The sequence below is a fragment of the Neophocaena asiaeorientalis genome, unplaced genomic scaffold (assembly GCF_003031525.2).
Source record: "Neophocaena asiaeorientalis asiaeorientalis breed wild unplaced genomic scaffold, Neophocaena_asiaeorientalis_V1.1 scaffold550, whole genome shotgun sequence".
NCBI lineage: Eukaryota > Metazoa > Chordata > Mammalia > Artiodactyla > Phocoenidae > Neophocaena > Neophocaena asiaeorientalis.
The window spans coordinates 580,081-586,080 of record NW_020173396.1 but is presented as its reverse complement, the minus strand read 5'-3'; the positions used below and the strand labels follow the sequence as shown (position 1 = coordinate 586,080).

Here is a 6,000-nt window from a genome sequence, read left to right as displayed (position 1 = left end):
GGGCGCTGCAGACCTCTTCCGAGTGGACCCGGAGGGAGTGAGCCGGCCTCCGCCCAATTTTGTAAGGTTCGGAGACCCACCGTCGAGCGAGACGGCTTTTGCGAGGCTTACTACGCTTCTTTCCTTTCTTTGGCCGGAGCGCTCTGAGCCTGGTGTCTCTGGGGCAGCTCGTCAGTTCGCCGCGCCTCGGGCCGCAGGTCCTCTTGAGGTGTTGGGTTGAGAGGGGTAGGGAGCAAGGCCTGGGGCAAGGCTGGGAAACCTCAAACCCTAACTTCTAGTTCGAGGAGCTTGGTTTTAAGAAGTTGGAAAGTCAGTGGGAGTTAACTTCGTGGCCTTCGGCAGCCTTGAAAACATCCGTCCACAAGGCGGGAACAGCACAGTTTAGAAACGGCTGTGTAGTCAATAAAAAAATTTTTTTTGGAAGACTGTATCTGGACAGTTTTCCCAGAGATTGTTTTATAATCTCTCAATTTACAGAGTTGCTATGTATCTCGCCACTGGTACACTGAATAGTATCTTCCTTCAGACAGGGATTGAGAAACGGAAATACCACCACCCTCGGGCCAAACTTGTGAGGACTGATTGCAGGGGAACTGGTGCTCCAGATGTTGCACTAGAGGCGCTGCAAGTGTGAGCAGGTAACGTGGAGAAGAGTGACATTGTTAACAGAAAGCATCTAATTAACAGTGACTTCATTTGATTGGAAGGATGAAAAAGCCTTTTTAAATCAATCCAGATTCACTGGCCTAAACTCAGCCAATTTATGAATATGTAGCCTGACTGGGGTCTGCTTTCTTTCAAAGATGTCATCTTAGGGGTAATAGCATAGGTGAAGTCATTTGGTTACACTGTGGAAACTTTTATAGTGCCTTCCTTGGGAATTTAATTCAGTGCTTCTTCATTTTATTAGGAACAGACTGACTCCATCAACTGTGCTCTCCCTGTTTAGAGGCAGGACTGCTTGAAGCAATTAGGTTCACCAATTAGCATAGTTTTACTGACCCCAGCAGCAGCACTGCTCCTTAGATTATCCATTTCTTCAAAGTCAGGGAAAAGCTGGAGCACAACATGCTTCCCAGGTGTCCAGGTGGGGGAAATAAGCCCACAAGCAAGGTAGCACAGCAGCGCAAAAAGCTTTCTAATATTCCCTAAGTGTTTGCTTCAGCAACTTCGGTGGATTTTTCTCCCCTTCTCTGATTCTGGATCCTGCAACACCTCCATCTTTTGACATACCCTGTAAAGCCTCTCTCCTTTGGTTGTGTTTTAGCAGAACTGCTTTTGAGAAAGTGAATTGTCTCCTTTCTTTTCTGTCTGCCTGCATGCTAATGATGCTCTGGACAATGTTAGGGTCCACAGAGAGGACAATGCTGAAGGGCTACTTTAAACCCTGAGGTGAGAAGGTAAGGGCTCAGCTCTTTGGGGGTGTGTGCATGTGTGTGCATGCATGCACCTCAGGACCTTTGAGAAGAGGCCAGAGGGTGGATATTGGAGATGAGTCATTGCTTTCCCTAATACTGAAGGTTTACCTGCAAGACTTTGTTGCAATCTCTTCATTGTGACCTCAACTAGTTGGGCCAACATCTTTAATAAATGTCTGGAGCCCAAGGCAGTCTGAGGGAAAAGGGGCTTTGGTCTTGCCGCTGTCAAGGGTATTGAAGGGATTACATTTACCTGGCTATTGCCTCTCTCTCTCTCTCTCTCTCTCTCCCTCTCCCTCTCTCTCTCTTCACTCTCTCACTCTTTCTCTCCCCTCCTTTTCCCCCCACCCACCCCCTTCTCTAAAATATATATTCCTCTGTTAGATTTCACTAGATTAAGTTGCTGACAGTTCATCAGTAGCAGCAACAATGTAATACCCCTAACCTTATTAAATCAATAAATACTAGATCCATGCATTGAATTAAAAATGCATCAGCAGGTCCAGGAATTGCAATCATATGGCCATGGACCTCAGAATCGAAGATGCCACTCAAAAATTGACTAGTTTGCATTTATTTAACCTTTTTTTTTTTTTTTCTGTTTTGGATCTGTGATTAAATATTTTGGGCTTTTAATATTTTAGGGACCATTGTGACAGGTTTGATTCTGTTTATTTTTTGAAAATTCGTTTCTTTCACTAACTTCTCACATTTAACCATGAAAGAGATGCATACATTTAACAATAGTAATACACTGTGACTTTATAGTTCTTGTCATTAGTTTTTATCTAGGGAATATACTTTCACTCAGAATACATCACTCGAGGAAGATATACTCAGGTGCATACATTTCTACATAAGAACAAATAAATTTAGATGAATATGTTTTTGTATATAAATAAATATAGTCAGTGTAAGTGTATTGCTGTACATTGATTATGAGTTTATTTAAAAAAAACCCCACATTTAAATTTATCTTTCATTGCCTATTATAACCCAGAGAGCTATTTATCATGATAAAACAAGTTATTTATTTATAATCTGGTAGGCTTGTTAGAATTTATACCATGAGAGATGGAATTAAAGTGTTCATGTCTTTAAACTTAACACAGTACTTAGCAAGTTATACATATCTTATACTTCAATGTGGTTTACCAGGAATTGGCAGTTAAGTTGTAGATTAGTAGATGAATTCACAGTTAGTCCCTACTGAAAACACAGAATGTGTTTAACACCTAGAAATTTAATGCAAAAAGTAATATTACTCTAGCCAGATATTTGTTCATACTGATTAATGATGCTAATTATTTTAAAACATTCATCCCCTATTGACGTCAGCCAGCATATATGGTACTGAATTCTGAAGATACAGTCATCAGGCCTTAGGTTCACCACACTTTGAAAGAAAAAAAATCTTTATTTGATGAAATAGGCAATCAACTGAAATCTATCCTCTTTAAATAAACTGATTCCTTAGTATTTTCCCAGTGTTGGTATAAGTTGTTGTCTGTGATGTCCCCCAGGGCTCTTTCCTCTGCTCTCTGATTTGGTATATAAAAGCAGCTCTGAATGATGGATTACTGTGTCATTGCAGCCTGCGAAGGATTAATTTGTTTCATTGATTTCTCTTTAGGCAGATTGCCAGAATTTGCTGCTTCCCACCTTTCTGCAAGACTTCTAGAAGTAATAGACAGTAATAGCCTAAGACAAATCAGCTCCTTCACCTAAAAATAGAATCATGAAACTAGGAATCCTACAAAAGCTATGGCAAACTTTTTATTCACATATTGGGAGAGCAATTAATAGGCTACTTAATATGCTTTAGAAATATTTTTAATTGAAAAATTTCCTGACTTTGTGACTTAAAACACCTCATATTAATAGCTCTTAAGTAAGCATTTGTAATGTTTGTCCCATAAGTTTTCTCTAATTTGTAAGGAAAAGAATGTTTAACTCAGGAAAAAAATGTGATGTCTATGTGAGTGACAAATCTTTTTCTTTCTATGCCAGATTTTAGGATCAAATAGGATGTCAACATAACTTTTAAGTCCATTAAACATTTATAAGAGTATTTGACCCAAAGAATTGTTAGAAACTTTGGACAAGGACAGAGAGTATTAGAGCATGGAAATAGAATTGGTTAACTGTTTAAAGAAAAAGTATCTTTTTCTGATTAAAAAAGTAGTATCTGTTCATAATAATTTGCAAAAGTTAGATATGATATTTTGTGTGTTTTTCTAAGACTTTTTCCTCCAAATATATATATATGTGTGTGTATGTACACACACACACACACATACACACACACACACACCATAGATATAAACTGTGTCCTGCTTTTCTTCAGTTGGCATTATGCAATGAAAATTTTCCTATATAATTAAAATTATCATTAAAGTCATATCTCTGTATACTGTTTTAACATATATGATTTAATTAATCATTGTTCTACTGTTAGAGAGTTAGGTTTCTAATTTTCCATTATTATAAATAAAGTTACAGAGAATAGCACTTAAAATAAATCTTTTATCATCCCTCTGGTTAATTTCCTTAATATATTATTAGAAAAGAAATTACTTGGATTGAGGCTATAGACTGTTTTTTAAGAGTCTTGATATGAACTGCCAAATTGTTTTTCAGAAAGGTTCTTCCATCTTATACTGATACTGTTCAAAAACTGTTCTCTGTAGAGGCAGCATTCTAATGCATGATACACGAGGAAAGAAAACAGAACCACGCTCTTTTCTTTGTGCTCTGAAAGCAGTGGTAACATTTTGCATATACTTAGTGTCTCAGAAGTATTTTCCCAACCGCAGATGTGAAATAGGCTGGCTATATAAATCTATTTGTTTCCCTTCTGTAGTGCTGAAAATTATATTGATTTAATGATCTCAAGTTCTACTTTTTATGCAATTAGTTGTGTAGTAAAAACTAATATTGTCATGTGCTAACGTCTTTTTTCCTCTATTGTGCTATGGTAGTAGTCCATGCAATATCAGCAAGTTTATGCTTTTCCTGTGCTTTGCTGAAAGGAAAAAGGAACATCTGTTTCCATTATATATCTGCATCATAATGATAACAGTTAAATAGCTATTATGGTAGAATACAGTAAATATATTTCGCTGAATGACCTGTACTTTCTTGTTGGAAAATTTCAGAGATTTCAGAGACACTTAGTTTTTACAGGTAGGTTCCATGTAGAGGTTTAGAAAGGCCTTTGCTTACTTTTGGTAAACCACTGCAGTTCCTATTTGTCTCAGTAAGAACAAATAAACAAAGAACTGTGATGATTAAACACTTGGCTCTCAGGTGAGACTCAAATATATTTCTCTTAGGCATATGTTTAGAGTACAAATTATTGGCTATTTCTCTCTGTTCTTAAATGGGTTAATCATGCTATTAAAAATATAGTTCATTTTGTGTTTTGTGTGATTTGTGTATTTTTAATGTTTTACTAAGCCAGAGATTGCAAATAGTTATATATATATACTTACAGCCTGTTTTACCCTTTTTTCCTTATGTTAGGGGACATAGGGATATTTACCTCAAGCTCAACAGGAGAATGTTTGAAACCACACAGTATTTCCATGGACCTTTAAAATTCCAGAGAAATGTTTTCATTTATTTCACTCAGACTTGGGTTAAAGATGTTTTAGTGGTTACTTAAGAAATGATTAGAAAATATTCTAGACAAAGAATGGTATATAAAGAGAAACAAACACCCATGTACTCCAAACTCAATTTGAGAAATAAAATGTTACCAGAACAATTGAAGCTCTTCCTGATTATATTCCCTTATGGCTTCTTGAAGAGATAATCATCATCCTAAATTTGATAATTATCAACCCTTTTGCCTTTTATGTACTTTTTTTTTACATGGCTTAAAAATCTGACATAAGTGACTTGTCATTTTAAACAAATAAATTTTAAAATGTTGGAGCTGCAATAGCTGTTAGAATGCTTTTAATCTAATCGCCTGTGACTGGGTATACTTCTCTGCTTTACTGTCCTCATCTGTGAAGTTGGGGATAGGTTTACGTGTTCTCTGATATTTTTCTAGCCATAATTTAAAAAAGTTTTTTGAGTACCTCTTGTTTTCCATATGAAACAATAAAACAAAAGACAGAGGCCCAGAGTGGTTAACTAACTTGCCCAAGACCATGTAGGTAAATCACAGAGCTGGGAATAAAATTCAGTTCTTTCCACTTCCATTCAAACACTCTTTTCTTCAGTCCACATTGTCTGTCATCTTTGGGTACTGGCTGACTGACCGCTGCTCTAGCCTGTGATTAAAGACGATCCACAGGCATGTATGATTTTGAGATTGTGCATGCAGGAAAGGTATTTTTCTCTTAGAATATCTTTTTTGTGGGGAAGAACATTGAAGTCATATCAGCCTGGAAGCTACTTATAGAATGAGAAGACTGTGTGTCCTGCAGTGCCTGTGATTCGCTTCTATATTTTCCGGACTTTCCTGGAAAGAATGACAGTTAGGATATAATGAGACTTTCGATAGGCTCCTTACCCTACAGTTAATTTTCTGATCTTTTCATGGTAACTGGACCAGGAAAATAGGGAGGGG

General features: G+C 37.0%; 1 long non-coding RNA gene across 2 annotated transcripts in view; it reads left to right on the top strand.

Moving 5' to 3' along the window:
• The first annotated feature begins 529 nt into the window (after positions 1 to 529).
• LOC112400963 (uncharacterized) overlaps positions 530 to 6,000 on the top strand; it is a 137,607-nt gene continuing 132,136 nt past the window's right edge. For both annotated transcript variants that reach the window (XR_003003492.1, XR_003003493.1), the window contains exon 1: positions 530 to 638. This is a non-coding gene — a long non-coding RNA (uncharacterized LOC112400963). The remainder of the gene's footprint in view (positions 639 to 6,000) is intronic.